The sequence below is a fragment of the Salvelinus namaycush genome, chromosome 38 (genome assembly GCF_016432855.1).
Source record: "Salvelinus namaycush isolate Seneca chromosome 38, SaNama_1.0, whole genome shotgun sequence".
Classification (NCBI taxonomy): Eukaryota; Metazoa; Chordata; class Actinopteri; order Salmoniformes; family Salmonidae; genus Salvelinus; species Salvelinus namaycush.
Genome location: NC_052344.1, coordinates 13,889,155 through 13,899,514, shown reverse-complemented (window position 1 = coordinate 13,899,514; position 10,360 = coordinate 13,889,155).

Here is a 10,360-nt window from a genome sequence, read left to right as displayed (position 1 = left end):
CTGGTGAGACTTCAGTGGATCTCTGTGAGATGTGATATTTCTGGTGAGACCTCTCCAATGGATCTCTGTGAGATGTGATATCTCTGGTGAGAACTCTCCGGTGGATCTCTGTGAGATGTGATATTGCTGGTGAGACCTCTCCTCTGTCTCTGTGAGATGTGATATCTCTGGTGAGACCTCTCCAGTGGATTTCTGTGAGATGTGATATCTCTGGTGAGACCTCTCCACTGGATCTCTGTGAGATGTGATATCTCTGGTGAGACCTCTCCACTGGATCTCTGTGAGATGTGATATCTCTGGTGAGACCTCTCCACTGGATCTCTGTGAGATGTGATATCTCTGGTGAGAACTCTCCGGTGGATCTCTGTGAGATGTGATATTGCTGGTGAGACCTCTCCTCTGTCTCTGTGAGATGTGATATCTCTGGTGAGACCTCTCCAGTGGATTTCTGTGAGATGTGATATCTCTGGTGAGACCTCTCCACTGGATCTCTGTGAGATGTGATATCTCTGGTGAGACTTCAACTCCTGGAAGATATGCGTCATGTGCTTTTCACCAAGAGAGCTGGGTCGGGATTAAGTGAGTGGCTTGGCAGAGCGGTGCAGAAATTGGAGCCCTGATCAATCATTTCACACTGTGGGGGCTAAGTGTGTGAGAGTGAGAGTGAGTGTTTGTGTGTGTGTGTGTGTGTGTGGGTGTGTGTGTGTGTCTGTGTGCCAAGTGCACATTAGGTGTGTGCACTGTGTGTGGGTGCTACGGGCAGGTAAACCCAATCAATCATGCTGTAATAGCCTCTCTCTCTCTCTGTGTGTGTGTGTGTGTGTGTGTGTGTGTGTGTGTGTGTGTGTGTGTGTGTGTGTGTGTGTGTGTGTGTGTGTGTGTGTGTGTGTGTGTGTGTGTGTGTGTGTGTGTGTGTGTGTGTGTGTGTGTATGTGTGTGTACATTCTTGGCTTGCAGGCAACTAAAAAGTAGACATGGATACTAGGGCACAGTGGCCTCGGTGGTATAAATGTATTGACATCTCCATTGACAGCCCTGCCCTGGGGTTTAGGATTCATGCCGTATTCACTTATTCTAACTGGTGCAAACGTCAATGTGACCTGTCCTGGGGGCAGAGAGTACAGAAGAGAAACAGTCAGAGAGAGAGAAGAAAGGACAGGAGCATAGAGAGATGACTGAACATAGAGAGAGAAAGAGACACAAATAGAGAGAGGGGGAACGAGAGAGATAGAGAGGAGAGAGAGAGTGCTCTCGACTCACCCATCTGCTCGTGGTCTGTCTGCTGGTGGAAGCAGCGGCAGGGGGTCATGAGGCAAAGGTTAAAGGATCAAGGTGGTAGACAGACGATTGATTTACTGAGGCAGCGTCCTAGTCTAGCTGTATGCAGATCCCTGGCTCACACAGAGTACAAAGCCATATACTTTAAATAAAATAAAACTTTATACCTAGCTTCGTGGATACCCATACACTGTACTTCCAGATCTCCCACTATCAGGTCCTGTACCAGGGGCTTGTAGCTCTATTGCGATAAGACTGTACAAAAATGACCTTAATTTTATTTTTGACTGTACAGTATGTTTATCTGCAACCCTGAGGAAATCCAAAGTAAATATTGAATAATTTGTGTTTAGCCCTGCAATCGAGGAGTACATCAGTTAAGAGCTGTTAATGTGTGACAGAGGTAGTTGGTTATTCTTTGCACAAGTGGTGGAGGAAAATACCAAACTACCCTCCTATTGTTAATGATTCTGTGCTACAATAAAACCTCTTTCAATACATTTTAATAACCAAGTTTCAGGGAAAAGTTATTTAAACAACATTATTTTTCTACATCTAAGACTACAAAGTTCAAGAAAAAATGTATCCATACTACATCTCAATTCAAACATTCTCTTGATGCGTGAGAAGAACATTTGTTATCGTTGTTAGATTGAATAGTTTCAAACAGAGTGCTATTTAACCTCTAACACCCACTGCGATGAAAATAAAACATGTACGCCCTGGAATGATTGTCTCTCTCAGTGTATGTGTGTACACTGCACTTTGGAGCTCTCACACAATTTAGTTTGTGTGATCTTCCAAATATTTCTTCTGATCCATCTTCACAAAGAGAGAGAGAGAGAGAGAGAGAGATTTGGTTGAAGACTGGGGACCCAGTAGTACAGAAGACTAGAGCTCTGCTGTCTCTGCCCAGAATATCATAGAGGATATTAAACCAGTGGTTTTGTTTTATTAGGAGGCCCTGTATCAGAGTTCAATGGCTGAGGGCCTTTGGAAGAGAATGAGGACGGGGCGATGATGGCGGGAGGGGTATGGGAAGAAGACAAGGAGAAGGAGAGTGGAGGAGGGGGCGGAGGTTGGGGGAGGGGTATGGGAAGAAGACAAGCAGAAGGAGAGTGGAGGAGGGGGCGGAGGTTGGGGGAGGGGTACGGGAAGAAGACAAGCAGAAGGATGGAGGAGGAGGAGGGGGCGGAGGTGGTTGGAGGGGTATGGGATGAAGACAAGGAGGGGGAGAGAGGAGGAGGATGGGCGGAGGTGGGGGGAGGGTTATGTGAAGAAGACAAGGAGAAGGAGAGAGGAGGAGGAGGGGCAGAGGTGGGGGGAGGAGTATGTGAAGAAGACAAGGAGAAGGAGAGAGGAGGAGGAGGGGCAGAGGTGGGGGGAGGAGTATGTGAAGAAGACAAGGAGAAGGAGAGAGGAGGAGGGGGGGCAGAGGTGGGGGGAGGAGTATGTGAAGAAGACAAGGAGAAGGAGAGAGGAGGAGGAGGGGCAGAGGTGGGGGGAGGAGTATGTGAAGAAGACAAGGAGAAGGAGAGAGGAGGAGGGGGGGCAGAGGTGGGGGGAGGAGTATGTGAAGAAGACAAGGAGAAGGAGAGAGGAGGAGGAGGGGCAGAGGTGGGGGGAGGAGTATGTGAAGAAGACAAGGAGAGAGGATGAGGGGGTGGTGGTGGGAGGAGTGGTATGTGAAGAAGACAAGGAGAAGGAGAGAGGAGGAGGCGCAGAGGTGGGGGGAGGAGTATGTGAAGAAGACAACGAGAGAGGAGGAGGAGGGGAGGAGGTGGGGTGAGGGGTATGGGATGAAGACAAGGAGAAGGAGAGAGGAGGAGTTGAGCGCTAACATCTATTTCTGTTTGAAAGTTTGGTGGTAACACTTTTGTTTTGAAGTTCATAGGAGGGTCCTTGAAAGTCTAAAATTCAAGAAAAGCAGCAATGCCCTTGATGTATAGCTAGTTGATGTATAGCTAGTTGATGTATAGCTAGTTGATGTAAAGCTAGTTGATGTAAAGCTAGTTGATGTATAGCTAGCTGACATATAGCTAGTTGACGTATAGCTAGTTGATGTATAGCTAGTTGATGTGTAGCTAGTTGATGTAAAGCTAGTTGATGTATAGCTAGCTGACATATAGCTAGTTCCTGTATAGCTAGTTGATATGTAGCTAGTTGATGTATAGCTAGTTGATGTATAGCTAGTTGACGTGTAGCTATTTGTCGTATAGCTAGTTGACGCATAGCTAGTTGATGTATAGCTAGTTGATGTGTAGCTAGTTGATGTATAGCTAGTTGATGTATAGCTAGTTGATGTGTAGCTAGTTGATGTATAGCTAGTTGATGTGTAGCTAGTTGACGTATAGCTAGTTGACGTATAGCTAGTTGATGTATAGCTAGTTGACGTTTAGCTAGTTGATGTATAGCTAGTTGATGTATAGCTAGTTGACGTGTAGCTAGTTGATGTATAGCTAGTTGATGTGTAGCTAGTTGACATATAGCTAGTTGACGTGTAGCTAGTTGACGTGTAGCTAGTTGATGTATAGCTAGTTGATGTATAGCTGGTTGATGTGTAGCTAGTTGACGTATAGCTAGTTGACGTATAGCTAGTTGACGTGTAGCTAGTTGATGTATAGCTAGTTGACGTACAGCTATTTGATGTGTAGCTAGTTGATGTATAGCTAGTTGATGTGTAGCTAGTTGACGTATAGCTAGTTGACGTATAGCTAGTTGACGTGTAGCTAGTTGATGTATAGCTAGTTGATGTATGGCTAGTTGACGTACAGCTATTTGATGTGTAGCTAGTTGATGTATAGCTAGTTGATGTGTAGCTAGTTGATGTATGGCTGGATGACATATAGCTAGTCAACGTATAGCTCGTTGATATATAGCTAGTTGATGTATAGCTAGTTGATGTATAGCTAGTTGATGTGTAGCTAGTTGATGTATAGCTAGTTGACGTATAGCTAGATGACGTGTAGCTAGTTGACTTGTAGCTAGTTGACGTGTAGCTAGTTGATGTAAAGCTAGTTGACATATAGCTCGATGACTTATACTTAGTTGACATATAGCTAGTTGACAAATAGCTAGTTGATGTACAGCTATTTGATGGATAGCTAGTTGATGTGTTACCAGTTGATGTATTGCTAGTAGAATTTTAGATTTTAGATTCTTCAAAGTGGCCACCCTTTGCCTTGATGACAGCTTTGCACACGCTTGGCATTCTCTCAACCAGTTTCATGAGGTAGTCACTGGGAATGCATTTCAATTAACAGGTGTGCCTTGTTAAAAGTACATTTGTGGAATTTATTTCCTTCTTAATGCGTTTGAGCCAATCAGTTGTGTTGTGACAAGGTAGGTCTGTATAGAAGATAACACTATTTGGTAAAAGACCAAGTCCATATTATAACAAGAACAGCTCAAATAAGCAAAGAGAAATGACAGTCCATCATTACTTTAAGACATGAAGGTCAGTCAATCTGCAAAAAGTGCAGTCTCAAAAACCATCAAGTGCTATGATGAAACTAGATCACATGAGGACTGCCACAGGAAAGGAAGACCCAGAGTTACTTCTGCTGCAGAGGACAAGTTCCTTAGAGTTACCAGCCCAAATAAATGCTTCACAGAGTTCAAGTAACAGACACATCTCAACATCAACAGTTCAGAGGAGACTGCATGAATCAGGCCTTCATGGTCGAATTGCTGCAAAGAAACCACTACTAAAGGACACCAATAAGAAAAAGAGACTTGCTTGTGCCAAGAAACACGAGCAATGGACATTAGACTGGTGGAAATCTGCCCTTTAGTCTGATGAGTCCAAATTTGAGATTTTTGGTTCCAACCGCCGTGTTTTTGTGAGACGCAGAGTAGGTGAACGGATGATCTCGGCATGTGTGGTTCCCACCGTGAAGCATGGAGGAGGAGGTGTGATGGTGTGGGGGTGCTTTGCTGGTGACATTGTCTGTGTTTTCAACAGGACAATGAGCCAACACACCTCCAGGCTGTGTAAGGGCTATTTGACCAATAAGGAGAGTGATGGAGTGCTGCATCAGATGACCTAGCCTCCACAGTCACTCGACCTCAACCCAATTGAGATGGTTTGGGATGAGTTGGACCGCAGAGTGAAGGGAAAAGCAGCCAACAAATGCTTAGCATATGTGGGAACTCCTTCAAGAATGTTGGAAAGGCATTCCAGGTGAAGCTGGTTGAGAGAATGCCAAGAGTGTGAAAAGCTGTCATCAAGGCAAAGGATGGCTACTTTTGAAGAATCTAAAATCTAAAATATATTTTGATTTGTTTAACACTTTTTTGGTTACTACATGATTCCATGTTATTTCATTGTTTTGATGTCTTCACTATCATTCTACAATGTAGAGAAAAATAGTAAAAATAAAGAAAAACCCATAATGGTTTTCTTTGTGAGAAGTCTTTATTGACAAGAACATCTCCTCAATACACAATGTTATACAATGAAGTGCAATACAATACTGTAGAAAAAGCTGATTAAAAAGCATTAATTTGATGGACTGTTCCCTGTCCATCCATCCCTCTATCCACCCACACCTCCCGCTCTCCATCCATCCCTCTATCCACCCACACCTCCCGCTCTCCATCCATCCCTCTATCCACCCACACCTCCCGCTCTCCATCCATCCCTCTATCCACCCACACCTCCCGCTCTCCATCCATCCCTCTATCCACCCACACCTCCCGCTCTCCATCCATCCCTCTATCCACCCACACCTCCCGGTCCATCCATCCCTCTATCTACCCATACCTCCCGCTCTCCATCCATCCCTCTATCCACCCACACCTCCCGCTCTCCATCCATCCCTCTATCCACCCACACCTCCCGCTCTCCATCCATCCCTCTATCCACCCACACCTCCCGCTCTCCATCCATCCCTCTATCCACCCACACCTCCCGCTCTCCATCCATCCCTCTATCCACCCACACCTCCCGCTCTCCATCCATCCCTCTATCCACCCACACCTCCCGCTCTCCATCCATCCCTCTATCCACCCACACCTCCCGGTCTCCATCCATCCCTCTATCCACCCACACCTCCCGCTCTCCATCCATCCCTCTATCCACCCACACCTCCCGGTCTCCATCCATCCCTCTATCCACCCACACCTCCCGGTCCATCCATCCCTCTATCCACCCACACCTCCCGCTCTCCATCCATCCCTCTATCCACCCACACCTCCCGGTCCATCCATCCCTCTATCCACCCACACCTCCCGCTCTCCATCCATCCCTCTATCCACCCACACCTCCCGGTCTCCATCCATCCATCCCTCTATCCACCCACACCTCCCGGTCTCCATCCATCCCTCTATCCACCCACACCTCCCGGTCCATCCATCCATCCCTCTATCTACCCACACCTCCCGGTCTCCATCCATCCCTCTATCCACCCACACCTCCCGCTCTCCATCCATCCCTCTATCCACCCACACCTCCCGGTCTCCATCCATCCCTCTATCCACCCACACCTCCCGGTCCATCCATCCCTCTATCCACCCACACCTCCCGGTCTCCATCCATCCCTCTATCCACCCACACCTCCCGCTCTCCATCCATCCCTCTATCCACCCCTACCTCCCGCTCTCTATCCATCCCTCTATCCACCCACACCTCCCGCTCTCCATCCATCCCTCTATCCACCCACACCTCCAGGTCTCCATCCATCCCTCTATCCACCCACACCTCCCGATCCATCCATCCATCCCTCTATCCACCCACACCTCCCGCTCTCCATCCATCCCTCTATCCACCCACACCTCCCGCTCTCCATCCATCCCTCTATCCACCCACACCTCCCGGTCTCCATCCATCCCTCTATCCACCCACACCTCCCACTCTCCATCCATCCCTCTATCCACCCACACCTCCCGGTCCATTCATCCCTCTATCCACCCACACCTCCCGGTCTCCATCCATCCATCCCTCTATCCACCCACACCTCCCGGTCTCCATCCATCCCTCTATCCACCCACACCTCCCGGTCCATCCATCCATCCCTCTATCTACCCACACCTCCCGGTCTCCATCCATCCCTCTATCCACCCACACCTCCCGGTCCATCCATCCATCCCTCTATCTACCCACACCTCCCGGTCTCCATCTATCCCTCTATCCACCCACACCTCCCGATCCATCCATCCATCCCTCTATCCACCCACACCTTCCGGTCCATCCATCCCTCTATCCACCCACACCTCCCGGTCTCCATCCATCCCTCTATCCACCCACACCTCCCGGTCCATCCATCCATCCCTCTATCCACCCACACCTCCCGGTCTCCATCCATCCCTCTATCCACCCACACCTCCCGGTCCATCCATCCCTCTATCCACCCACACCTCCCGGTCCATCCATCCCTCTATCCACCCACACCTCCCGCTCTCCATCCATCCCTCTATCCACCCACACCTCCCGGTCTCCATCCATCCCTCTATCCACCCACACCTCCCGATCCATCCATCCCTCTATCCACCCACACCTCCCGCTCTCCATCCATCCCTCTATCTACCCACACCTCCCGGTCTCCATCCATCCCTCTATCCACCCACACCTCCCGGTCTCCATCCATCCCTCTATCCACCCACACCTCCCGGTCTCCATCCATCCCTCTATCCACCCACACCTCCCGGTCCATCCATCCCTCTATCCACCCACACCTCCCGCTCTCCATCCATCCCTCTATCCACCCACACCTCCCGGTCCATCCATCCCTCTATCCACCCACACCTCCCGGTCTCCATCCTCCCTATCCCACCTCCCTCTCCATCCATCCCTCTATCCACCCACACCTCCCGGTCCATCCATCCCTCTATCCACCCAAACCTCCCACTCTCCATCCATCTCTCTATCTACCCACACATCCCTCTCTTCATCCATCCCTCTATCCACCCACACCTCCCGGTCCATCCATCCCTCTATCCACCCACACCCCCGGTCTCCATCCATTCCTCCCTCCATCCATCTCTACACATCCCAAACCTCCCACTCTCCATCCATCTCTCTATCTACCCACACATCCCTCTCTTCATCCATCCCTCTATCCACCCACACCTCCCGGTCCATCCATCCCTCTATCCACCCACACCCCCGGTCTCCATCCATTCCTCCCTCCATCCATCTCTACACATCCGTCTCTTCATCAATCGCTCTATCCACCTACACCTCCCGTTCTCCATCCATTCCTCCATCCCTACAACTCCCTCTCTCCATCCATCCCTCCACCTCCCTCCATCCATCCCTTCCTCCATCCATCCCTACACCATTTTCTGTCCACACATCCCTCTATTTTAAGGCCTTTTTAAATGATTGGACTATCAGAAGAGAAGGAATAGATATAGAATAAACAGACAGGGATAGAGATAATTATAGAATAAACAGACAGAGATAGAGATAATTATAGAATAAACAGACAGGGATAGAGATAATGATAGAATAAACAGACAGGGATAGAGATAATGATAGAATAAACAGACAGGGATAGAGATAATTATAGAATAAACAGACAGGGATAGAGATAATTATAGAATAAACAGACAGAGATAGAGATAATTATAGAATAAACAGACAGGGATAGAGATAATTATAGAATAAACAGACAGAGATAGAGATAATTATAGAATAAACAGGCAGGGATAGAGATCATGATAGAATAAACAGACAGGAATAGAGATAATTATAGAATAAACAGACAGGGATAGAGATAATTATATAATAAACAGACAAGGATAGAGATACTTATAGAATAAACAGACAAGGATAGAGATAATGATAGAATAAACAGACAGGGATAGAGATAATGATAGGATAAACAGACAGGGATAGAGATAATTATATAATAAACAGACAAGGATAGAGATAATTATAGAATAAACAGACAAGGATAGAGATAATGATAGAATAAACAGACAGGGACAGAGATAATGATAGAATAAACAGACAGGGATAGAGATAATTATCGAATAAACAGACAAGGATAGAGATAATGATAGAATAAACAGACAAGGATAGAGATAATTATAGAATAACCAGACAGGTATAGAGATAATGATCGAATAAACAGACAGAGATAGAGATAATTATAGAATAACCAGACAGGGATAGAGATAATTATAGAATAACCAGACAGGTATAGAGATAATGATCGAATAAACAGACAGAGATAGAGATCATTATAGAATAACCAGACAGGGATAGAGATAATGATCGAATAAACAGACAGAGATAGAGATAATGATAGAATAGAGAGACAGGGATAGAGATAATGATCGAATAAACAGACAGAGATAGAGATAATGATATAATAGAGAGACAGGGATAGAGATAATGATCGAATAAACAGACAGAGATAGAGAGCATTATAGAATAACCAGACAGGGATAGAGATAATGATTGAATAAACAGACAGGGATAGAGATAATGATAGAATAACCAGACAGGGATAGAGATAATGATAAAATAAACAGACAGGGATAGAGATAATGATAGAATAACCAGACAGGGATAGAGATAATGATAGAATAAACAGACAGGTATAGAGATAATGATCGAATAAACAGACAGAGATAGAGATAATTTTTGAATAACCAGACAGGGATAGAGATAATGATTGAATAAACAGACAGGGATAGAGATAATGATAGAATAAACAGACCGGTATAGAGATAATGATCGAATAAACAGACAGGGATAGAGATAATTATAGAATAACCAGACAGGTATAGAGATAATGATCGAATAAACAGACAGGGATAGAGATAATTATAGAATAACCAGACAGGTATAGAGATAATGATCGAATAAACAGACAGGGATATAGATAATGATAGAATAACCAGACAGGGACAGAGATAATGATCGAATAAACAGACAGGGATAGAGATAATGATCAAATAAACAGACAGAGATAGAGATAATGATAGAATAGAGAGACAGGGATAGAGATAATTATAGAATATAGAGACAGGGATTGAGATAATTATGGCTATAGGCCATTGGGGATCACAGGTGGCTGGTGACACCTTAATTGGGGAGGATGGGCTCATAGTAATGGCTGGAACAGAATAA